The 26,283-nt window shown below is 38.3% G+C and overlaps 1 long non-coding RNA gene across 3 annotated transcripts in view; it reads left to right on the forward strand.

The window, feature by feature from the left end:
* Positions 1 to 26,283, forward strand: part of LOC104866274 — a 133,541-nt gene that overhangs the window by 14,928 nt on the left and 92,330 nt on the right. Inside the window, exon 3 of one of the 3 annotated variants that reach the window (XR_004518823.1) lies at positions 3,719 to 3,914. The exons of 1 other annotated variant lie outside the window; for it this stretch is intronic. This is a non-coding gene — a long non-coding RNA (uncharacterized LOC104866274). Of the gene's footprint in view, positions 1 to 3,718; positions 3,915 to 26,283 lie in introns of those variants that run through there. One more of the 3 variants, XR_781402.1, reaches the window with a different exon arrangement.

Consider the following 26,283-nt stretch of genomic DNA (forward strand, 5'->3'; position numbering starts at 1 on the left):
AAAAAAAAAAAAAAAAAAAAAAAAAAGAGTGACATATGAATGTCCCACCAGACATTCATGTAAGTAAAAATCTGGTTTTAATGACCTGAGTTTAACACTTAAACTCATATCACAAAGGAATACGAAGCATGCATTTCACAGTCTTAATAAAAACTGAATTTTCTTGGAATATGACTCCCTTGTGAAGCAAATGAATATTTTGCCTGACTGTCTTTTAAAACTTAGCCAAGAGACATTTACCATCTTGAAAAATCACTGTCTCATTGCTTGCGGTATTTGTGTCACCAAAATAATACACTGGAATTGGTCTTCATTTGTGCCTATCAATCCAAAGTGAAAATAGGCAAATGTTTCATTACTTTGTTATGTCTTTGAGTATAGTTGTGCACATGGATTTGCATATAAAATCCATATTTTATATCATATTACTTGCTGTTTTTCTTATAGATAAAGCACTATACAGAAATTTTTAAATTACAAGTATAGGTAGTATATGTTAATCATATCATTTATTTCAAAATAGTAAAAGACATGTTCCTTTTTTAAAAATACGTATAGAAAGAAACATTGGGTCAATAAGGCTGAGTATGAGGGAGATGGCAAAGTAGGAGGACGGTATTCTATGAAGTCCTTCTAAAGCTCTAATGTTTATAAAAATTATATGAGGGTCTTGTTAAAATATGGCTAGGATTTGGTGGTTCTGGGATAAGCCTAAGAGTCTGCGCTTCCAACAAGCTCTTAGGTGATGCTGCTGGGCTGTAGGCCTCACCTGGAAAAACAAATCTCTACATAAAAGGAGATTCAGATGCAAAGGTTTGGAGGTTTGGAAGAGCTTTTGTGGGAAACAGTCAGTAACTTGGTGTAATCAGAGCACAAAATACCAAGTGTTCCGTGGCAGGTATGAAATCAGACAGGGAAGTGGGTCAGAGCCTTCAGAAGTTTGTCCAACCTGTTTGACCTTCATTTGGGAGATGATAGTGTACCCTGCAAGGGTCTAAGCAGAACCACACAATCTTAGATCTCTGCACTACGTGGGATGGCTCTGCTGGATACAGAGAGTGTGATGAAGATATTTTTACAATTACGTTGTCAAGAATTCCTGAACATCTGAGTTGAATAAGCCACAGTCAAATGGAAGAAAGAGGAAGAGCTTCATTATTTAGAACTAGATTTCCTAAGATGTGACTGAATGTGGTGGTGGAGGTGAGGGGCCATCAAGGACGACTTGTAAGTTCCTGGCTTATGGTCTAGGTGTAGAAAGACACTGTGAAAACCATCAGACATATATATATTCATGGTACCTCTTCAGTCAAAAAACAAAAAAGATATTCAATTGGACTAATATGAAGACTTTTATTAAGAATATATTTCACTGTAGCAAAAAAACCCCAAAAAACCAACAACACTGATATATGTATGTTCATTTGTCAAGCTCCAGTGGATTTCCAAGAGAAGGGAGGGGTGTGTGCAATCCCAAGTACTTGATTGTTCACCCAGGGATCAGGGTGAAAAGAAAAGGGCACTATTTATGTACTTATTTTATTACAGAAAGTGCATTAAGCATTAGAATCATCTGAGTGTCAGAGAATTAGAAAGCCTCCCCGACTTGATGTCCTGCACACATTTCCCCTGGCACGTGAAGCATGCTGTACTATGATGAATATTTACGATTCCTGCCTCTCCCCAGGCTTTGAGGTCCCACAGAGCAGGAGCAGGCTTTAGTCTCCTTCTATCACTGTGCCTGGAGCACATGAATGTCCATTGAAGTCTGTTGAACTGAACTGGTGTGCACAGTCAATAGTAGGTCTCTTACAAATACCACTGGTTGGAATAGCACCTAGGAGGTATAAACTAGTGTCAAAAGGAAGTAGATGCAGTCATGGACTAAATGATGGCTTAGAAAATTATAAACTTTTTTTTGGTACCAGGGATCGATAAAATTATAAACTTTAAACATATTATTTATATATACAACGTTTTGTAAAATGTGAGTTTCACAATGGATTTCCTCTCTTGAAATCCCTCATCATTAATATAATACTTAATTATTTAAATTTAATTTATTAGGAGTCAATACTTAATTTAAAATCCAATTTCTATTAGGATTTTAATAAATAATAACATTTAATAACTACCAATGACATTTTGGCATATAAAATACTGAATTCTAAACATAATTAATTTTTAAATAAAATCTAATGGAAACAATTTCTCCATACCTTGGCCAAGTTTTAGTTTTAGTTCTTATCCTTGATTCTTCTTGTATCACCCATGTCCTCTGCTTCCTGTCTCTCTTCATTATTATTTCTTTAGTGAGGTTTATGTGAAAGAAGATGGACTTCCTTCAGACTTACAGTAAATAGTGTGTGTGTGTGTGTGTGTGTGTGTGTGTGTGTGTGTAATTGACACTAGCAATTCTAATATACTGGAAGACATAAAACATCTGTAAAAAAGTATATTTGGGTTTGAACATTAAACTCTTGTTCTGAAGCAAGTGTTTAATTTAATTTTTTAAAGTGTTTAATTATATCATGGAGTAACAAATATCTAGAATGCTGTCTTCTGAGTTTTGTAATTCATATGATATATTAAAACAGGGTTCATCCACACTCACACATAAACACACACACACATTTATATTTCCCTAAATCTACTGCAATAGTTTGGATCTTTAAGGAAACTCAGATAAACCCATGTAAAACAGTACAAGCGTATTGTAAGGCCATGTTTCTCAGATGGAGGAAGCCATATATTAAGAGATAGGACAGTTGGCCAAGAATCATGGGAAGCAACTGAAACAGTGTTTCTTCAATCTTTAAATTATTTATTTTAATCAGTGGATTAATATTTTATATTAAGAAATGAGCACAGATATTTTAAGGAGGAAAATAAAAATTTTGCCATGAAATTTTAGAGATCAAAACAAATGTGAGACTGAAAAAAAAATGTTAAGCTTACAATAAGCTTCTTGGTCTATATCCCAGACTGCAAGTAGTACAAATTCTTTTCTTTCTGTTTCTTTGGTTAAGGGAAAAGTTAGACAAATGTTATGTAGTATCCACAGAGAAATAAGGACAATAGCAAGAGCTATGCAGCAGCTGATGTGGGAGACTGAAATTCTGTTCAAAGGACAGAATTAGCTCAAATGTCCAAGGTGGCTTGAGGAACTTAGCTGCGTGACCAGCCCTCAGCAGCAGAGTGCTTCATCCTCCGCCCTCAGGAAGGTTCTGTATGCCTGCTCCAACAGTTCTTATACCCACTACCCTACTATCCCTCCTACCCTCTGACTCTCTTTTGGTTTCTGTTATCTTACAGTTTTCAACTACTAATTTTATATCTGCTGTCCTAACGTAACTTCAACTGCCAACTTTCTTTCTGGATATCTTTTGCTTGTGCTCCATCTTCCAAATGCCTAAACCAATTTGTATATTAAACATAAAACTTCCCCAAAGAAGGGAAATGATTACTTCAGTTAATTACTATTATCCCTGTTTTGATATAGATTTTGTGCCAAGCAGCCCTAGCGAGCACCGGCCAGCTTGCATCTGCTTGCCGTTGAGTTCACTGTCTATTTCTGGCAACACTGGCTGTTGTGTAGATGGGATAAAGCAGTTTAAGGATTAAGGTCAGATCAGTTTATGGATTGACTACAGTCAGGTTTCCTCTGCAGAGGACTAGAAGTGCTGCAGAAATTCTGACTCATGCCTTTTCTAAACAGCCCCATCCCCACCCCCAGGTATGAAATTGATTTCCCTGGAAGGATGAATAACTATACAACCAGATACAGATTTGAAGGCTTTGAACTGAAACCAAAATTTAGGTAAAGTAATAAAGAAGTGTAAAGAACAGAATCTCCATTTAAAGGAATATCCTATGTAACATATGACCTGGTGGAAGGATTACTGCACAGACAAGCCAAGAAGAATCTGAAACTACAGGACTTTGCTAGGTTTTCTCAGCAAGTCTTTTAGCAATAAAATCTATGTAATGAAACATCCACAAAACCTGCAATGGGCAGTGTGGAGAGTTTCTGGATCCCTGGACACATGGAGGTTCCTGCGGTGTCGTGCACTTCCAGGCACGGAAGAAGGTGGAACCTCAGTACCTCTTCTCCCATCCCTGCTCTGTGCATCTCTTCACCTGTACTCTTTGTACTGCACTTACAAATAAACCTGAAAAGTAAGCAAATGTTTCTTTGAGTTCTGTGAGTCATTCAAGCAAATCAAACCTAAGGAGGGAGTTGTAGGAACCCTGATTTTTAGCAAGTCAGAAATGCAAGTAAAACAATCTAGAGCTTGTGACTGATATTCAAAGTGGGGTGCCCCCAGTCTGTGGGATCTGGTGCTATTTCCAGGTAGATGGTGTGAGAGTTTAATTGGATTAAGGGAGACCAGCTGGATTAGAGTGGACCAGCTGGTGTCCACTGCTACAGAACTGATTGCTTATTTGCTGGTGGTGAGAAATCCCTGCACCTTTTGAGATCACAGAATGCCTCTGTGTTTATTGCAATGAGAGATAAGAGAGAAAACAAGCAGTTAGTATTTCTCTTGACACAAAAGGATTAATTTTTAATATGAATTTTAGGACGGACAAAAACACTCCCACCATAGAATCTCTGTTGATTGAATGGAATCCTGTCTACAATTTCTCTAACAGTATTTTAACCTACTGCTACAACTCAGTATCTCAGAGAGGTAACAGCCTATTCCATCAGAGAACTTTCTAGTTTTTAGATAATTATTTTTTATGTAAAACCAAAAATAACTTTAACTTTCCTTCAACTTAGCTCCAGTGTCCTCAGGTCTTTCCTGTGGAACCATATAGAAAAAGTCTATTTCTTTTCCAACACAATAGTCTTTCAACACCATAAAGTCAGGTATCATTACACCTGAGTCTTCACTTTTCTGACATAACATAATCTATTATGAATTCTTTATATGATGTGAATTTAAAACATTTCATACCTAGTAACCTTTGCTTGGACACACTCTAGTGTGACAATATCTTTTGTAAAAAATATGCTGTGCCATTCAGCTCTGTCACCACAACAAAATACTCCAGGCAATTACTCTATAAAAATAAAATATTTATTTTGGAAGTTCCATTTCAAGATTGAGTCGCCCCAGTGCTTTGGGCCTATGGTAAGGGTGGCACATCATGGAAGGACATGGTGGAGCAGACAATGGAGCAAAACCCACCTCTTGTGTCAGGAAGCATCAGACAAACAAAGATCAGGTTCCACAGTCCCCTTTGAGGGCATGCTAACAATGACCCAAAGCCCTCCCACAAAACTGCCTCCCACAGATTCCACAGCCTCCCAGTAGGACCAGCTTGGGGACACATGGCCCTTGGGAGATAGTTAACACCCAAACTGTAACATAGGTATTTAAATGTTTAAAAATAGATGTGCTTTGCCTATGCAAAAAGTGCTGAGAACAACCTTGCTCCACCCTTCCCTAATTTAGGTTTCTGTAGGTTAATGTATCCTAAAATTTGCATTCATTTTCTTCTTTTTTTTAATAAAAAGTTTTTTTGACTCTCATTGAACTTTAAATCTTTTTCAAATGAACTGCTGTCACTCTACAGCTTTACTACCTCATATTTAAGTAGTTGATTCTTTGAACTTAGATGCAAAACTTAACACTTAACCTTATTAAGTTGTGTATTGTTAATTTCATTCCATCATTCTCCTTTTCCAAGGTCTTTTGATTCAAGTTTGATTCTTTAATATGGTTTATTAGCTTTACCTCCAACTTTCAGTCATCTATAAATTTGATAGACCAAGCTTATATTGGAATTCACCCAATTTACTGATTAAAATGTTTATAATTTTAGGAAGGCAGAGAATTATCTTTAACAGTGGTTTTCAAACTTGTATGTGCTAAAGTCTTACCTCAGATATTTGTTACATGTGCTCATCTACAAGTAACATTTCCAGAAATTTTGATTTAGTGCATCTGGGATATGACTCCAGGAATGTGCATTTTTAACAAGCACCATATGTGATTCTGATGCTTTTGATCTTAGGCCACATTTCAGAAATATCCTATGAAAATTTCCTGTAGATCTAAGTTGACATTAATGCACTTGTTAATTTTAACACAGTGCTGTGTTTTTCTACCACCATGTTGGGTGTAGAATTAATACTGACTGAATACATGAGTGGACAAAAGAAGGAATGAAGGGTGAAATAAATACTCAGCTAAAAATTCAGCTATCTTTCTCCACTGTGATCACAATGACAATATTATCCTTAATTCTTTGTTTGTTTGGTACCAGAGATTGAACTTGGGACCTTGTGCTTGCTAGGCAGGTGGTAGAACCACTGAGCTAAATCCCTAGCCCCTAATGACAATATTATCAACATCTTCAAATACTCTGTGTAATTAAATTATATTTCATCTTTGATGTTTCCTACTGGGAGAAAAAGAGGTATATTTTACATGACCGACTCTTAATGAACGTATGTTGTCTCTTAGCGATCACTGCTTTCCTTTCCAGTGCTCACAAATTATGTATTTAATGCTTCTATCTAGAATTTCATTGAGAATTAAACTGTGCTTTATATTAAAACTCAGATATCTCCCTCAACTGCCTCCTGCTTTACTTTTAAGAAAGTAGGACACAGGTTCATTGTTAGATGTATTGCCTCCCCTGTAGGCAGTGTTGGTTGTCTTAAAGTCTTAACATGTTCACAGACAAATAAATCCAAGTGCCCAACACTGTGACAAGTAAATATTTCTTACTTCCTCCAAATCTGTATTTTTGATAACTTTCAAGATCCATTAAACAGTTCAAAGAGTAATACTATATCTTTAACCTACATCAGCAATTCTTAACATTCACCCTATTCATTAGATTATTTTTTTCCCCTTAAAGCAGTGAGATTAGATGCTTCTTTAGTCTCCTTCCTCCACCCTATTTTCTTGCCTTTCTGGATGGGCTCCTGGATTATCTGAGCATTGTTCTTGGTTTTGTTTGTTTCTTTACTTTTAGCTTTTGAAACATTTTTCAAAAGCTAAAGGGAAAGAGAATTTTAAAAAGCAAAGTTTAAAATGTGTTCCTTAAGGGGGACTGGGGCAGTGTGTAATGATGTTCATTGCTAATTTAAGGGAAGCCAGTGAAGGTTGATCCTAAATAGAAAGGAAAATAAGGTTAAAAGAAGACAGATTTAGCAAGGCCCACTAAATATTTTCTCCAGATAGAGTCACCTATCTGGTCCACCCTCCTTGTCTCAGGAGGGGCCTGTTTGGCTCTGCCATTGACGAGGAGCAGGAGCGGCTTACTGATGTTGGGCCTGGGTCTGGGGGTGAGTCTCACAGCTTGTACACTAGGACCCCACTCCATTCTCCAGGTGACCCTCTTCCAATGGACAGCATGGGTTTTAAAGCCCCGCCACTTACTCTAACCTGCAGAAGGGACCAAAGGGTCCCCAGTGAGGGTCTGTCAAGGCTTCGTCCCAGGGCAAACTTCTCACCCTGCTCAATTTGGATTCTTTCTCTTCACTGCCCTGTGACTGAATTTAGGAGCACTCCTTGCTAAGCCTTCTGTGTACCTACCTGCAAGCACTGCTCCGAGTTCTTCCTTCTTACAGTCCTCATGACACTAGGAGGTGGTGCTATCACCCCACCATCTTACACCTGGGAAACCGAGGTGCAGTGTGGCTAAGTGACTGCCGCACAGCCCTCAGACAGCTGGGAGTTGGAAAAGGCTTGTGTCAAAGACAGGCATTTCTGACTCCCTCGCACCCCTTCATCTGCCACTCCCTGTACATCTCAGTGACACAGCAATTGCTGTTAACAATCCCGGATATCATATTCTACCACAGTTTCAAGACAAATCACATTTCCTAAACAAAGACATAGAACCTCCTGGAAATTTAGCGTCAGAGAGGATTTGTCCTAACTGTGTAAGAGAAGTATTGTAGGTAATGGGAATCTCTCTTGAATCTTAGTTCTTTCAGTGGACTTGAGCCCTAACCAGGGTACCTGCTTCACCTTCTAAGCTGCATTCCCCAGTGCTCAGGTTTCCTCTGGCAACTCGATATACCTGCCACTTCCAGGCTGCAAATGGAAAGAAATTGTACAGCACAAAGAATAAAATGAGAGATAAATAGATTTCTCTTCCCTAAGACAAAGCTAATTTTTGTTCGCTGACCTATTTGAATATTCAGAGCTTGTATAAACTAAGCTAAACCAGCCTAGTTAGTCTTTATGTAATCTGTTCTGTTTTCAACAAAGCTCTTTAAGAAATGATTTATCTAGAAATCTTCCCAAAGCTGCAAGGTCACAGTAGCCATTTCTATAGGGAGACTAAAGAAACTATCAAGAGGGTAGAAATCTTTCCATTCTCATGTGACTTTCAGGGCAAAGGGAGGATGACTGATTGTCCTGGTTTGCCCCAAAGCTGAGAGTTTCCCAGCCCCAACTAGGAGAATCCTGAGCAAACTGGCGCAGCTTGTCATGCTCCCATGGCCACTGTATAGTTCAGCCCCAATAGTACCAGGAAGTGTCTGCCCCTCTTTGGCGGATATTTCTTATTATTTCAAAAAGCATTCATGTTATTTTAAAATGAGAATATTACTTGTAGAAATTTTGGAAGAAGAAAAATAAACTAAAAATTACATATGGATGCATAAAACAGTGGACACTATTCAAACCTTTCAACGTTTGCCTTGAGTTTTTCCTTGAGTATGTGTATGTGTGTTTACAGACATTTTATAAATTTAAGGCCATGCAATAGAACAATTTTGTATCTTGGTTTTTATTTAGTGTGAATGCATTTTCCAGTATCAGTAAACATCTCTTGAAGGCACAATTGCTAATGGGTACATCATTTTCATTGTACATGTATATAGTTTACTTACCATTTTCTTATTGTTCAGTATTTAGGGTAAGTTTTACTATTAATGATAGCACTGTAATGCACATCTTTTGATTCCTAATGATTTCTTTTGGAGAAGTTTCCAGGATTTTACTAGGAAAAAGTTGGGGCCTTAGATAAAGCTACTGGATTCTATTCTAAAATGTTTCTGAAGCCAGGTATGCATGCCTGGAACCCCAGCAGTCTGAGAAATTGAGGCAGGATTGCGAGTTTGAGACCGGCTTGAACAACTTAGTGAGTTAGAGACCTGTCTCAAAATTAAAACAAAACAAAAAATAAAAAAGGGGTGGGGATGTAGCTCGGTGCAGAGGCAAACTCAGTTCTTCGTACCACTGAACAAACAAGCAACGCTTCTGGAAAGGTTGAGCCTCAGCCGTGTTAATGCCTGCTTTACTCAACTTCTGCCAGCATTGAGGAATTTCTCAGCCTTTACCAATCTTACAAAAAGAAAGTTGCTGTAAATACTCCGCATCTCTTTATTTATGAATGAAGTTGGCGCCTCTTTTGTATCTCTCTCACTTGAATTTCCCTGAAGTTGTTTGTTCATATATTTAAAAAAAATTTCTCATTAGTGTTTCATGTCTTGCTTCTTATATTATAAACTCTTTACACATTATTTGTAATAACTATTTTATGTCATATTTGTTTCAAATAATTTTCTTGATTTATAGTTTGAAATACATTTTAAGAATATTGACCTTCAAAACTTTTGGGTGTTCCTGCTCCTTCGACAGAACAGTAAACCCTGTGCACACATCCTTGAAGGCCTGTGCTTTTCTTTGAAAGCCTTTTTTTATTCACACCTTCAGTTCATCTTCACTGACTTAAATTAGTCTATAATATTTGATGACAGTATGTGTCACATACGTGTGATTATAAAGAGGAATGGCTTTTCATGAATCTGCCACCAAAACTAAGACCTAGAATGTACCAAATACTATGTGTCCCTCCCTAATTTTATTTTATTTTATTTTTCCTCCCTAATTTTAGATACCTAAGTTTTCCAAGGTGAAACTGTCATCTTGCTTTGGCTTTTATCATTTCCTTGCTTAAAAAACAAAAAAAAAAAAACAAAAAAAAAAGCTAACATTGTCATGTATATGTTTGTGCTTCTGAACATGTGTTTAGTTTTTGCATTTTTGAACTTTACAAAATTCATCTTTGGTCTCTTCTCTCTCCCTCCCTCCCTCTTTCCCCCTCTCTCTTTCTATTTAATAGTAACAAGGATTAAATCCAGGGCACGTGCTGTACTACTGTTCTATATACCTAACCCCTGCCCAAATTCTCAAAGACTGAAGATTACTTCTTTTTTTTGTTTGGGTTTCCAGTTTCTCCATGGGGTAAGACACTTAACAAGCTGTTCATATTATGTTGTGCTGTGCCAAATGTTCAGCCCCAACAAAGACAGGCCACATCGGCTGAGACAAATGAACAGCAGACGGAGTTAGGAATTAGGGAGCTTGGGCTCTAACCCATTCCTGTCCCTGCAGCTTGCAGGGCGTACATTTAAGTCACCACATCACCTCTTAGCAGCCTATCTGCTCACCAGGCATAACAGAGCTGACCTCCTCCCGGCCCTGCTGTGAGGATGAAATCCTGCTGTAGAGCACTTTGAAGTCTTTGGATGAAAAGCACTACAGAAGCGCCAAGTATGATTGTTACTCGTGCCAGCAACACTAGAAGACAGCACAAAAATAGGAAGTAAAGAAAATTTCATTTTACAAAAGCTTCAGTGAGAAAATTGGCTGGTCAGAATGTCATTCCCTGTTTTTGGTTCACATAGATGTTGCCTTTATAAAATTAAAAGAAAAAATAAATGTACACATTTTTACTTTTGCCAAGCAGAAGCCCTTTGATCATCACCATTAGTGTGACACCGGGTGAGTCACTGATGCAGAAGGAAGGTTGACACACGAGGATCAATTCTTTGTAGTTACCTTCCAAATGGTGCTTTTCATTGCATCAGAAGCCATAAAGTTTGAGGGGATGTTACAGGTTGAGGATTGAGGAGAGTCTCAGCCTAGAGATCATCACTTCACAGGAGGCAAGTCACCTCCACCATCCCTCACAGCTAGCTTACCTCCTGGTCTTTACTCTAAGATTCCCATCCTGCTATTAATATGAAAGCAAGAGAAATACAAAGAAGGGAGTTTCACAACAATCTTTGGTATATTAGGAACCCCCAAATAAGGTGAGTCATACCCATTAATATGAAAGTTCAGTCTAAAAATGACCTGGCCATAATTTCAGTAGCTTATATCCTCTTGGTCTAATGTTCTAAGTGGGTTGTGATGAACCATAATCACCTTACTTATAAATTGAGTGGGTATGGAGGCACTTTCCAAACACAGAAAAAGCACTTCTAACTCTGAGTTTGCTGCCTGATATAACACGGCAGGGCAGGGGGGATTTAGAGTAGAAGCCCTTGATGCTTTTACCATGTCTTTATTGCTTAAGTTTTTTATACCGGAGTTTTAAAAAGTCAAACCAACACAGGATGGTTTGGTGGCTGCACCCTACTGAGACATTGAGAAAGTAAAAGGTAAGGGGGTGTATAGCCTTAGGCTTGTAAGGGGGAGATGAGTGATGTGTGTCCACCCACAGAAATTGTTTCATGAAGTTATGAATCATATTGTACTCAACTCCTAATTTCTACCCAGGAAGGGGAAAGCTATTGAGCACTATTGAAATGTTTTGTTCAGAAGTTTCTCTGAGAGAGGGTCCTCCACAGAGCTTTATGGAATAATTTGCATTCTAATTGGCATAATTAAATTATTGCCATAGAATTGGCATGGTGTGACTCTAGTAGGAATTATTTCCATTAGGAAATACTGTTTAGGAAAAAAATGTCCACTCTAGTACGCAGTCACATGGCTATTCAGTAACCCCACAAGCAGGGCTGTTCTCTCTGGATTTTTCAATTGCTTAACTAAAGAAATCGGTTGAAGAGTGGAAATCTATCCTGCTGATAGTTTCTTTATCTGGCCACACCTAATAATTGGTTTGACTTATTTTCCTCTTTAAACGACAGATTATTTACACCTTTGTGAATAACAACATTGCTTGGGTCTTTCTCTTGAGAAACATTTTTTCTGGAGGTTAGAACTGTCCATAGTCAGACTAAAATTCAGTTCTCATCCTAATTCTTGCTTGCATGATATGAATTCCTAATAGTGGCGGGCTAGTGTATTATCATGCAGATTTGAAATACTATGGTGATGAAGACAATGGACAACCACGGGGAAATTATAGCATGTTAAGCAGAAAAGTGTATGAAATCACATCAATATTGTATGCTATGGCTTTAAAGTTCCTTCCAAGACTCATGGTAAGAGTTAATTGCCATTGTAGCAGCTGGAGCCTTCCTTTAAGAGGTGATTAGGCCATAAAGTTTCCATTCTCATGAATGGATAATTACTTGAATTGTGGGAATAGAATAGTTATCCTGGGAAGTGGGCTCCTAAGCATAAGGGAAAGTCCAGCTCACCTTTGCCCTCTTGCTCCCCTGGCTCTATCTCTGTCTTGAATTCACTCACTTGTCCTGCTTTGATGTTATGACACAGCATGAAGGCTACTGCTGGACGCTGGTCCCATATTCTTGGAATTTTCAGCCTCTAGAACAGTAACTCCTGTTGTTTATAAACAATCTAGCCTGTGATGTTCTATTTAACAACAACAAAGTAGACTAAGATGTCATGATTTCAAGTGCATAAATTGCATACCTGAACATGTATGACTGAAAAAGGAATATGGAAACAAGAGGCATTCTCTCCTCACCTAAATATTTTTGTCTTCCTAAAACTTTTACAATATTGCTTATGTAATAAACATGGTTGGAGAAGTATTCAGTTAAGTGCAAGAGAAGATACAATATATCATGAAACTAATGAGGTGTAAGTTATAGGTTCCTTCACGTGCAGAGGCCTTGTGAGTTCCTGGGTTGCTATGAGTTATAACAGTTCCAGGTGGAGAGAGGAAGCCAGGTTCCAATCAGGAAACATTTCTCTGTCAGCATTTCTGGTAAACCACTTACAGAGATCTCTAAAGAAAGGGATCTAATTCTCCAGCACTCCTGTAATTTGTCTTGATATCATTTCTCATTCTAAGTAAATATTCATTTTCATGTGTAATTTTGTATTTGTAATTTTCTTGAAGAGGGCTCTCATAATTGTATAAGCATTCTGTCTCACAGAATCTGAAGGTGCCTTTGGTTAGGTAGGTTATCAGAACACCGACATGGTACTGTGAAGCGTGAAACCCAGCGCAGGATTCCATCCCTGACTTTTCCTAGGAATCACTGTGAATGCATCAAGCAAACCTGGGCTGTGCTCACTGTTTCCTGTGTCACTGTGGTCCCAATTTCATGAAGATTCCAGTAGTTGTTCCTGTTTCTGAGTCATGCGAAAAGCAACTTGAAATACCAGTTCAGGATCCCAGCGTAAGATTAGAGAGGGTTAGTCTAGCCCATCCTCAAGAGGCCTGGAGCTGGCCTAGAACCCCTTGCTGGAGGCAACTCGTTAGAAAGGCTTTTCCTTGTTTGGGGTTAAAACCAATCCACAGCTACTGGCATTACCCCCTACCTACTACCTCTGGGCTCAGCACATGTCTAACCTTTCAGATGATGATGTCAGAGGTAAGTGAGAGGAAAGGAATCTAATTATCCCTCAACTTCTCTGTTGGGCATTATGCTAGGGTTTTTTTGGTTTTTTTGTAAGGGGATCAAATTCGGGTCCTTGCACTTTGCAAGGCAGGTGGTGGAACCACTGAGTAAATCCCAGCCCGCTGGGGGTTTTAAATATGCTGTTTGATTTAATCTTGATAACTTCTAAGGTAGGTATTATAGTTATCATCAAAAGTTTTCAGGTTACCAAAAAAAAAAAAACAAACAAAAAATAAAAAAAAAACCAGACAATGTCTGGGTAAATTTGAATTTCAGATAAGAACTTAATTTTTTAAATATAAGCACACACCCTTCTAAAAATGGGAAACTAATTTATCCTTGGACAAGTGCTATTGGAACCTCTTGTCATTCTCATTTTAACAGTGGGAAACTGAAAGGCAGAGCCTAGTAAGTAGCAGAGCTGGATTCCAAACCCAGCTGTTTGACTTCAAATGCACTGTTTTACCCACTCCCACATTATATCATTCAGTTCTATATATCTGCTTCCCCCACCCAAGAAAAATAGAAAATTAATCTGTCCTTAGAGAAGAGCTGCCAAAGCTATAAAAACAAAACATGTATTTTCAAACAAGAGAAGACAGTCCTCGGGAACATAGAGGTCTATTATTTAACATTGCAGGGAGAATTTTGGTGAGAAACCAGCAAGCTTGTTAGGTTGGAGTGAACACTAGAAATGTGAAGCATCTGGGAGAGAGATACTAGACCAGGGGGCTTAAAGTCCTTTCTACTAAAGCAGTGGTTTTCCAGGGCCTCTAGGAAGCATCCTCTTTGTTGTAGTAGCAGTAGAGAAAGAAGGCTGGGACCCTCAGACATGTCTTTTCACCTGGATGTCACTGGAATATGAGTCCTACTCATACTGCCCAGTCACCTCTCAGTGCTGATTTACCTTTTCCTCCCATTCTACATGCTGCAGAACTAATTGCCTGCCTAATTGCCAAAACTAATTGCTGTGACATTCACTGTTCATCTGCTCCCTTCTCCAGTTTAAGCTTGGGCAGGTGGCTTCCATGAAGGCATGGATGTATAATCCCTGCTTTGGGGACAGAATGCTTCAGAGTAATGGCCCAGCCACTATTTTTCTCATGGAGGGGATGAAGGAAGCAGCTTCTTAATCGCAGAGAGAACAATAATTCTTGGCAGGGGTTCGCCTTCTTCTGGCTTGAGATGGTGTTTTTTGATTGGGAATCAGTTAAGTTTTGCTGTGTAGGGAGTTTCTCTCTCACACACTGAGAATTTGGAATTAGAGTTGCTAATTAAGAAATTGAGGGGCCAGAGGTTTAGCTCAATGGTTCTGCTGCCTGCCTCTTCAGAGCAAGGACCTGAGTTCGATCACTGGTGCCAAAAAAAAAAAAAAAAAAAAAAGAAAGAAAGAAATTGAGATCCAGAAAGGTGACACTGTTCCCTGAATTGAGCTCAGATTTTCCAACTCATACCCCAAGATGAGTTCTGCTGCCCTATTCTGCAATTGTTGCAGTTATATAAGTTACTCTTTTATATTTTCATAATATATTTACTGTACCACAATTGGGTAGCATTTCCTTATTGGTAGCTAGAATAATAATCATAAATATTTTTTATTGATTGTGCTGAACATTAAGGCCTTTCCAAGTATTATGTTTTCCTCCAAAAAACGCATCAGTATTTTTATTTTAAATATGAGAAAACTGAAGCAGAAGAAAGTTAATAGTTTAACCTTCCTATTTCTGATAGCACAGCCCCATTCTCTTACCTTCTGGAGGCCTTGTGTAGGAACTTGCTGGCAGCTTTTGGATTCTGATACACAAAAGAAGGTGGAAATAGAAATAACTTGAAACTAATCTACCAGTTTCTGCAAATCACTGTGTAGAGCCAGGAACACTAACATTCCCTTTTATCTGTACTGCTGAGATAAACACAGGTGGACGACAATAGTAGCTTGCAAAAAACTTTGGGAGTTCAGGAAAAATTCCTGGGATTTACTGGACAGTGGAAACGACAGTGGGTTGGGGCAGAGACCTGAAGCTTAGTTCTGGATCTGACACCAGCTAGTGTGTTGCCCTAGAGGATCTATGTGCCTCATTTCTTTCATCTCAGAAATGCAGGGGTCAGCATCCATGGTTTTAAAGATCCCTGCTATTCTATGCCTCATGGCCGAGCACATCCAAGATGGACATCACAATGGAGAGGCTTGTAGTGACCTTCAGGATAGCTCTCCAGGGATTGCAAATAAAAGTCTTATTGTTTGGTTCTTAGTCTTTTCTTTCTCTGAGACATGAACAATAATAAAAGCAATGGCATTATTGTGTGAAATAAATGTTTTGTAATCCAGAAGAAAACTATAGCATATACAATGGCAAACCACTTGGAAGTTGAAACAGCAATTAATTGTATAATTCACTGAACGTGACAGGAAAAGTGACTTATGATAAGGGAGAAGGACAAAGGGTTAACAATGAAGACAAAAAGGTTTTAAAATTTCATTGACTATAAAAGAAGCATTAAAAGATAATTGATATACAGAAAGAAAGAACTATTTCAAATAGATTTTAAAAGGAAGTCCCAGGCTCAATTTGAAAACCAGAAGGGGAAAAATAGAAAAGTTTTTTTCTTTTTCCTGAGGAGGAAAAATTGTCTTCATGAAAACATGCATTTTGAAATAAAGACCTTTGTCATCTCTTTTCTAAATTCTTTGGGTAATTTCATGATCTCTCAACTTTTTTTGTGATCTCTCAACTTCCACATCTTTGTAGGTAGGAAGAATGGTAAGATGTTGGTGGAAAAAGTTGTGTTTTAGTAGAGACTTCCTTAGCAAGATGTACCATAGAAGCTAGGGCATGCTGGAGGAGGGCAGAGGACATGAACTGAGGCCCTGATCTGTTTCCTTCTCTTGTGTGACTTTGCCCAAGCCCTGTCCCATCGCAGGCTCTCAGTGTCCTCATACACGCAAGATGTAACACATCTGAAGTCCTGCTCTACCTTTACATTTTTAACTGTAGAGCAGAATAATAGTAAGCAAAGTTCATTGTGAGTAGCTTATAGGCCACTTGTTATTAGAGCAAAACCTAGGAAATATATTTTTAAAATTATTAATGTTGAGTGTGATTTAAAAAAACACTTATGTTTGGGTCTGAGAACTCTGCTAATGAAAATCGATTCTAGAGCAGTCTGCATCACTCTCACCCCAAAGGGGAAATTAATGCAATGTTTCTTCCTCCTCTGTTTTGTTCATAGGAGTGTGCACATTTTTTGGCAGCACAGATAGCTGACCACACAAAGGCTGAATACGTTGGAGCTGTAGGGCTTTAGCATTCAGGGTGATCAGCCCTTTCTCTGTTACTCAGAATTCCAGGCTGCCAGGTGGCCACACAGAGGGGAAACAACATTCTGCTCCTCATTTCAAACTCAGAAGCACAGGCACACTCACTGATCCCATTTTCTCACAATCTGGAAACCGGAAGCCTGAAACTGGGCTGTCAACAGGCTGCTGAGACTTCGGTCCTAAGTTTGTAGATGGCTGTCTTTGCCCTGTGTCTTTTCACGTTTTCTTCCATCTTTATGTCTGTCTCCATGTTCAGATCTCATCTTTTATAATATAACAGTATGTCTTATTGTATCAGACACCGTAGTAAACTCATTTTAGATTAGTTATATAAATCCCTTTCTCCAAATTAGGTCAAATTCTGAGACATTGGGGGTGAACTCCAACATACGTTTTGAGGGAAACAATTCATTCCATCACAGGCCTTACAAGGTACGTTGCTTTTGCCTGGAATGAGCTCAGTTATCATTCTACATCCAAAGGAGAAAACAGTTCACTGTGGGTATTTTGCTATGGCAGCAGGAAATCGCAATAGTAATCCTTTCGAAAAAGCACCTGCATCATTCAGTTGTGGCAGTAGCTCCATTTCCCCCTAGCACTTAGCAGCTAATCTGCGCCATGTTGAGGATAAAGCACGTTCAGCATGTCCACCACGAGCCAAATTAGATCTCCAGCTGCAGGATGGGTGTGAAACTAACTTGTGGTGGAAGGCAGAAGCTGCCTATCAAAGGGAAACACCTGCCAAAGAAAGTTCACTGAAGCCTAAGAAAATAAAGGTCTTGGGCTCCGGGCTATACCACCACCATTTTCCCCATTATTCTGGAGCAGACTGCACCTATCAGTTCACAATGCCATCAAAGAAGCCAAGAAAGTCAGGCTGGTGAGCAGTGTCATAAAGAGATAATGGGCACTGAAGTAACTCTGAGAGCCAGCAGAGCTGGGGAGGAGGTGCAATCTGGGAGCAGGACTAGGGACCAGGAGGGGTTATACCCTGTGATCTACTGCCTTGTCTCATTCCAGATATGTAACCTAAGATGTGTGTGTGTTTTCATAGGCATGTCTGTGCATTTTGTGTGTACGTGTGTGTGTGTACGTGTGCATGTATGTGGTTGACTGCATAGGAGAAACCTGGAAAAAGGGAGGAAAAAGAGATTGTTAAATACCATGACAGGTTAATAAGCATCTAAAATATTTAATTACCACTGAAGTGTTCCATGGCTTTGTCTATAGTTATTTTTTCCAAACTGCAGGCTATGGCTCAGCAGTTGGTTGTGAAATCAATTTAGTCATGCAGGGGTTTTTAACCTGAGGCCCATGGACACTGCCCACCCCTAGAGGCTCAGGAATAGGACTATACTTCAATATAATTGATTACCTTTATAATCCTGTGAGTTTTGTTTTATGCATTTAAAAACATTTCTCCAAGAATGGATCCCCAATCTTTACTATGTTGGGTAGAAATGGCAAACACAAACAAAAAAAGATTAAAAATTCCTATGTCGAAATTCACATTTTAAAAAAAGTTATTAAGATAGGATTAATTTCAGGCACAGTGGTGAATGCCTGTAATCTCGGCGTTCTGTGAGACTGAGGAAGAAGGATCATAAGTTCAAGCTCAACTGGGCAACTTGGAAAGACTGGCAGGACTCTGTCTCAAAATAAAAATAAAATTAAGACTGGAGAATGTAGTTCAATGAGAAGGCCCTGAGTTCAAGCCCAGTATCTCCCCGCTGCTCCTAAAAGAACAGATTAAATGAAATTTTAAAAGGTTGGTACTGCATATACTGAGGGTTAAGCATTGTTTTGTGAAACTTTTGTTTCAGGAATGCAAATATTTTTGGGTGTATATATATATATATATATATATATATATATACATGTGTGTACATACATATGTGCACATATGTTTATTTCTGGTTGTATAATGTGATCAAAAACTTAGCCATTGTTCCACAGGCTACTGGACATTAGGGCAAATACTAAATAATCCACTTTAAAAATTATGAGCTGGAATGCGGTGGGCCATTCATGCTTTGGGCCAGGGGGTTCTACTTTTACGTAGGCAGTGACCTCTGTATACTTGGCATAGCCACATGACAGTGGTGAGTGACCAGATGACCCTGACCACAGTCCATAGTGGATGGCTCTATCTTTCTCTGCCTTGTTGAAGCCTGAGTTAGGTTGAGTGACTGAGAAACATAAGTTGATTTTTGTGGCCATCAGTCGTCAACAAGTGTTAGAAGCAGAGGTCTTATTTCCTGGGCGGTTTCTCTTCCTGTTATTGCTGCTAGAAGTGTGCTCTTCCCAGCAGACAGCAATGCCACCTGAAGAAACAGGAGCAGTATCTTTTACTGAAGGTGACAGCACAGGAAGAAAAGGAAGAGTGAAGAAAAGAGAAGAAACGGTCAGAGAGGGGAGGCAGAGCAAGTGTTCAGAGAAAGGCCAGTTGGGTCAGGAAGGAGAGAAAAGCCAGGAGGAAAATAAGAGTGTAAGGTGAGTAGCTGGGCTAACTGAGCTGTGGGTGGAGAGAGAAATTATCACACTGGTCTCTTAGCCACCCCTGGCAGGACTCAGCATCAAGAAGGTGGGAGTAAAAGAAAGGCAATGCAGTTGTGCAGGAGATTAACAAAGACAAATCTTGGAATGTGGCCACACTGCTGTGAGAGTTGAACTAAGCCCAGGAAATGGCCGCCCTAATAGTGAAATCTCATGTTCTTCTTATTATATTTTATATAAAATTCATATTTACTTGGTTAGTTTAGAAAATGTAAGCTTCACTAAAGCAGGAACTTTGTCCTCCTTTTTTCTTAGATTAGCACCAGTACTATGGTCAATAAATATTTGTAAAGGAACAGTAATTGATCAGTTGGTAATTGATATTTAAAGTTACTTAAAATAAAAGTAATAATAGTAGTGATAACTAAATTTAATATATAGAACTTAATAGTTTAGAAATAAATTTTATGGATATTATCTCACTTACTCCTCATGTTCCATCAAGTATCACCATTTTTACCCTCATTTTAAAGATTAGGACACTAGTTCAAAACCACACTATAAGTAAGTACCTGGTATTTTAATCAATATCTTCTGATGCCAAAGCCAGTCATTTTGCCTGTCACCTGACTCTTTTGGCATGTTGTATACTTAATGTAAACACTTTGTAAATTTATTTATTTTTTTTACTGAGTTTATTGGTACATTTTAGGTATACAGTACAGTTACATTCATCATTGGGATCTTGTACCTTTACGTGACAGGTCTTGGTTCTTATTTTTTCCCCTTGTCCCTGCCCTCCAATACTTTATAAATTTAAGTAGAAATATTCATAGAGGTTTGTTATTCAAGTTCCTATTACTGTAACAAAATACCTGACCAATTAGATAGAAGATTTTGGCTCACCATTTTGAAAGTTTTAGTTCATGGTAGTTTTCCCTCTTTGCTGTGGTAAGGCAAAAGTTCATCATGGCAGGGATCAAAATTGTTCACTTCATGGTGGCCAGGAAGCAATGGGAAAGGTCAGGGCCCCACAATCCCCTTCGAGAGCATGCCCCTAATGACATAACACCTCCCACTGGGCCCCCCTTCTTAAAGTTTCTGCTATTTTCCAATAGTGTTATGGGCTGGGACCAAAGCTTTAACACATGGCCTTTGGGGTACACCCTAGATCCAAACTGTAGCACAGGTGTATCAGTTTGGATTCCCCAGAAAGGAGACACTCTGCTGGAGATGGGAGCACATGAGAAAGATGAAAAGGAAGGAGCAAGATGGGACAAGGATGCCAATCTGGCACTTGTGTGCAAGGGAAGCAGAACCAAGCTAATAAGCCCTCATACTGTGATTCAGATTTAACTAAGTCTTAGTCAATACAGTGGGGACCCCAGAACAAAGACTGCTCATAGATGAGCACGGAGCTGGATAGAAATGGCCAAACTATCAGGTCTCACCATGTCTAGTTTCTAGGGCTACATAGGAAGCACAAGACTTGGGCTTGAAAGTCGAGGTGGGTTCTGTAGGCGTTGTGGCTGCAAGCTTCAGCTTACTGTGCTTTTTGAGTTGAGTGGCAAGTTCTTTCTCAAAGTCAGGGGCAGGAGGTGCACTCTCATGGCCAGCACCGCATATATTACACTTTATGAAACATGACATTTTCTCTTCCATTCCAACTTAAATACTCCAGTGGGAGTGTTTTATTTAGCTCATTCTGTCTAGCTAATAAACTATAGCCTACACAGAGACTAAATATCCCAGTTTGAATATACTGAATTTCTACCTTCAGGATTAAGACAAGAGAAAGGATTATACTAGGCTGAGCAATTAAAATTTGTTATGCTGGATCAGGTCAACTGTTACAAAAACACAGGTGCTGCCACTCCGTTTTTCACATCTATGGCGGCCTTGGCTGATTGATCACAACACTCTTCCTTATGAGTTGGATTGTCTGCCTCAAAATTATTCTCCACATAGTGATATAGACAGCCACTGCCCATCTATCAATGTTGGCATCTCAGATGAAACCAATTTATCATTCCAGCACTAGGTAATCAGGGTGAATATAGGTTTGAATAGGTGTGTGTGCATGTGTGTGTGTGTGCATGTGTGTGTATAAATGTTTGTGTGAGGGCTACCAAGTACATGAGCTTGAGGGAGATTTAATGCAAATGAACACTTGGACTTATTTATCAATTAAAAAATTTATGCTTCTACTTTTAAAAATTAAACTCAGAACACCTTTTTCCTAAAAATAATGTAGTGAGTAAATATTCTATACAAAAGTCAGCATCTAGATTCCATGTACCTATATGTATATATTAGCGGAGATGATGTGGGACCCTAACAAAATCTCAATACTCATTGACCTTAGTGAATGTGAGTTGATTTTTCTTCTCATAAAAAGAAATTTGTAGTTGGGCAACTGTCCGGAGTTTAACAACACATTTCTGTGATCCTGTTGTCATTTTCCTCAGATTTGCAGAATGACTTGTTTCAGGCATGATTTCAATACTAGAAGAACCCGTAGGTGGGGATACCTCTATGCATAAGGGAATAAAAGTCTTGCTAAGTGGCTTCCACCAGAAGACCCCCATTTATGAGTACATTTGTTGGATGAGGGAAGATTCTACATGTATGTATTTTAGCAAACAAAACTTCTATTTTGAGTTTCAATGGATCTATGTCTTCAAATATAATCTTTAAATAATTAAAGCCAAATATTGTTAAGATATTATTATTGATTATAAGATTAACCCCAAAACTTACCACAAACTAAATGAGAATTTAAAAATTAAACAAATAATGAATATTTAAAGATAAGAATGACAGAAATTGTAAACATTTCCAGCCCACTCAAAATATACAGAATATTTATTAAAATTTTCAGACACTCCAAACTATTTCCTGTGTACTATATCTGAGTGAGTCACATACCAAAGTTAGCAATCTGATGCTATACAATCTTCATAGTAGAAATATAGAATTAAATCCTTGGTAAACCCTAACAATGTATAAGTTTTCAATCACAAAGCCATATTTTCAGTAATTCTTAGTAAATATATAGCAAGTTACTGGAAAGTAGCTCTTCATCACATACATGAAACTCATATGTAGTGGTTTTTAGTTGGTATTGCCTATTATTTTCTCTCAAGAACTAAAGAAAGGAAGTTTGGAGGTAGGTTTTTAGTTTATCCAAAGTGTACAGAATCGTGATGCATTATATGGGATCACTGGTTGGAGGTCAGCAGCATGAACTGAATTTTCATTCAACATCTGACTACTTGGTCTAAGTCTTTCAAACACTTCATAGCCTGGGCTCCTCATCAGAACACAGTAGTACTGACACAGAAGACCCTCTACTTACAGTAAGTGCTTACAGTCCCAAATGCATGTCCCAGAGGACTGTGAATCAGTTTCTGAAAGCGTTTACATAAGACTGGGGCATGTCTTCACACATGTTCTGTGGCATGTATGTCTAGGGGATAGAATAATATATGGGGTATAGAAGACACTGAAAATCTATTTTTCAAATAAATGAATAATATTCTCCTACAAAATCTTTCTCATTTGTCTTTACTTAGAATTTGTAATGGCAGATTAGTATCCTCTTGGGGATCTCTCAAGCATCCTGGGACACTTCTCTGGTGCTGAGTCCTCCCTGGGATTAACAGGAGTCTCCTATCCATCCAGTGTCTAGCTGCACGCGCCCCAAAAGTTTACCATTGCCATCCTCTTTGGTTCTCTTTATGATGTTTGTCCAGTGATAACAGGCACAACACTTTTCTGCTACTTGATTCACTCTGGCTTTCAGAATAATTTTTACTTCTGAACAATTCATTCTACATACACATGAAACATCTTTCTTTTTCTTATCTCTTTTAATTTTTAATGATCTCTTTGGTTTCCATGATAATTGTATATACTAACAGGAAGTTTTAATATTTGCACTGCTCTTGGAACTACTAGGTCTGATATAGCTAAGGATGCTTGAAAAAACTTCTCAAAAAAGCATCACAAATGCAGCAAAATGCATCGAGGCAAACTGTGAAGTTTTTAATAGTCCAAAATGCAGCAATGTCATCCAACATCTTTGCCAGTCCATGAAGTGCAATCTCAAGAGAACTTTATTTTCATCTGTGAATATCCATAGGTTGAAAGTTGATAACAGAAGAATGCCTGTAACTAATCTGCTTTCTTCATAGTTTTTCATCATTGTTAATGTTGTTGGGTAAAGTGAATATGCTCTTTAAACTGTAAAGTGTTATTCAAATCTTTGTGATTATTTTCACGGAGTGTGTTCCATCTCATTTTTCTATGTTGGGATATAAGGAGACGATAGATCTTTGTCCTTTAGCCAAAGTGGTAACTCTATGTCAGATATCCTGTTTGCTCCAAGCACCAATATGTGTCTGTGCACACATGTACATGTGCAAATGTACACACATACTACTGCAGGAATAGAGATCCTGGCTCACAAGTTATGACCTCTCTCATAGCAAAAAGTCAAGTAGAGGCAAAATTCTTAGTGACTGATGAATAAATAGTGAACTCTTCCTTTTGCAAAAATGCACCTGCAGTACTTGCTTGGTAGAAGGCACCTTTCTAGTCAATCACTTGATGAGCATTCAGAATTGGATTATAAAAGGACACAGGCTGAGATTAGGGTTAGACGTTTGCATTACATCTCAGAATGCCTGTATAATTACATTGCAGTGATTTTTAGTTGAAAGCTTGTCTAAATAATAAATAGGAGTCTCATTTACTGGCACTTCTGAAGTGTAGGTGCTGGCACATGTTCATGTCAAACAATGGATGACCAATTTTTACTCTGAAATTTCTAACCACAGACTTATAAATGAATTACACATAAGAAGTGGTCATAAATAAAACCTACAGGACAACAGGAGGTAAATTTTTCCTGCCAAAATTGCCTTGGTGCATAACTACCTTAGGCGTAGCATCTAATTTTATGAAGATATTTTGCTTTTACACTTCACTTTCGCTATGGAGCAGCCAAGTCGAGGTGTTTTCCCTGATGAGTGGGAGTTTTAAGGACTAGCACAGGAATAGAGAAGGCTTTAGACAAAATTGTATGTAGATGAAATCATTGCTACAACCTGCATCTTAGTTCTGTGGCTTGGCCCTAAGCCCTATCTTTATCCTCGGGCACCTTACATCTCTTCAAACACAAAAACCCTACAGAAGTGGCTCCTTATTCTTTAAACAGATCCCGTATTTAATCTCTCTCTTGCCCATATCTAAGATCTAATGATTTTATATTCATTTCCTCAGGGCCTCTGCTTGTGGACATTAATCTGTGCTGATATAGCTAAAGTTCTTATGGCCTAACAGTGTTAGTCTTCTGGATAAGTGGTAAGTGGTTTGCATTTTAACAAGGATAAGCAAATGCCTTGATTCAAAAGAATGACACAATAGGATTGTTAAAAATATCACTTCCTCCACCCTCCACCCCCTCATGGGTTAGGCACTTCCACTTAAGTTCCTCAGTGAGATTTTCCTGCCACGGCACTTGGCACCTATCATAGTGATCACTTGTTTAATTGTCAACTGTGATCTCTGTGTGAAGTGCCTCATGTATATTTATAGGCACAAACCACTATATGAATTCTCACTGCCCAGCTCCTTGATTAAACACTGGGAGGACCTCAATAAATATCATCGAGTGAAGAATGACTGAACAAGTCTGAGGGTTTCAGAAACTATAGAAAAGTGACAGGGTGAAGGGAAGGAAGGCAGTATTTGAAGGCCAGATGGCTCCTGTTGATGCCTCCTACTTTGTTATTTTCTAAGCCTAGAAAGTCCTGCTGATAAACCTCTGAAAATATCCCTTGAAGATAACAGATTTCAAGTGCTTTTAGAAGCTCACTCAACATTGGATGTGAAGAGTAAGGAATATCGCCTCAATAGGTACCAGCAACATACAGAAATTATACAGAAAATGTCATGACATCCATGTTTTATCCAGTGAGGGAATTAATTGTTCAAGTTAAACTATAGAAATAACTCCTTCCAGCAAAAGGAGCAGAAGATAAAAGCAGAAGCAAAAATAAACTCTCCTCATTTCCAGTGATGACACAAAAATGTTCAATAAGAAATAGAAAGAACACTTCTGGGAAGCCAAAATAGGAAACAGAAGTATTGCGATGGCAAAGTAAATAGTGCCTAATATTTTGGCACAATGTACTGAAATGAAGGGCACAATATCCTCATTAGCAACATAGTGACAAGGGAATTTACAGGAAAAGTGAACTTGGAAGAAATGAATGGGAAAATGCTGAGATTATGAGTGGCCAAGAAGAACTTAATTTTTCAGAGCATGTAGGAAAGTCTCAGTTGAATTAATTTAGGAAGGAAAAGACTATTCTATTCCAGACTATTCTATTAACCTTTCACAAGGGACTTTTCTTGAGTTGTTAGTAAACAAGCATTGTAAGTCTGTATCGGAGCTGCACCATATATAACATAAAGCTTAGAAATGTAACTGTGGCTAAAGCAACTGCATAACCTACTGTGTGTACTTCTCAGTGCTATGGCTTTCAGTTAATTTCCATTCTCACTCTTGGTTTGGTTTCTTTTTCTTTCTTCCTTTTTTTTTTCCGTTTTTTACTTCTCTTCATTCCTTCCTTCCTCTTTTTCTCTTTCTCTTTTTGTTTATAGTACTTCAAATTAAAGAATGTTTTTAGATGCTGCTATGTATAAATACGTATGAACCAGGTGAAAGTAGGTTGTACGTAAAATGGTCAAAACCTGGTAAAAACACATAACTTTTACAGTTTTGTTTCAATTTGAGTAATATATATATAATATGTACACACACACTAATATTATTCATAATATGAATATTAATATATAAATATAATATATATTATAATCAGTTAATTTCCCCAAACTCAAAATCCATAGTAATTTT

Source organism: Fukomys damarensis, unplaced genomic scaffold, assembly GCF_012274545.1.
Source record: "Fukomys damarensis isolate Sample0158 unplaced genomic scaffold, DMR_v1.0_HiC HiC_scaffold_24, whole genome shotgun sequence".
Classification (NCBI taxonomy): Eukaryota; Metazoa; Chordata; class Mammalia; order Rodentia; family Bathyergidae; genus Fukomys; species Fukomys damarensis.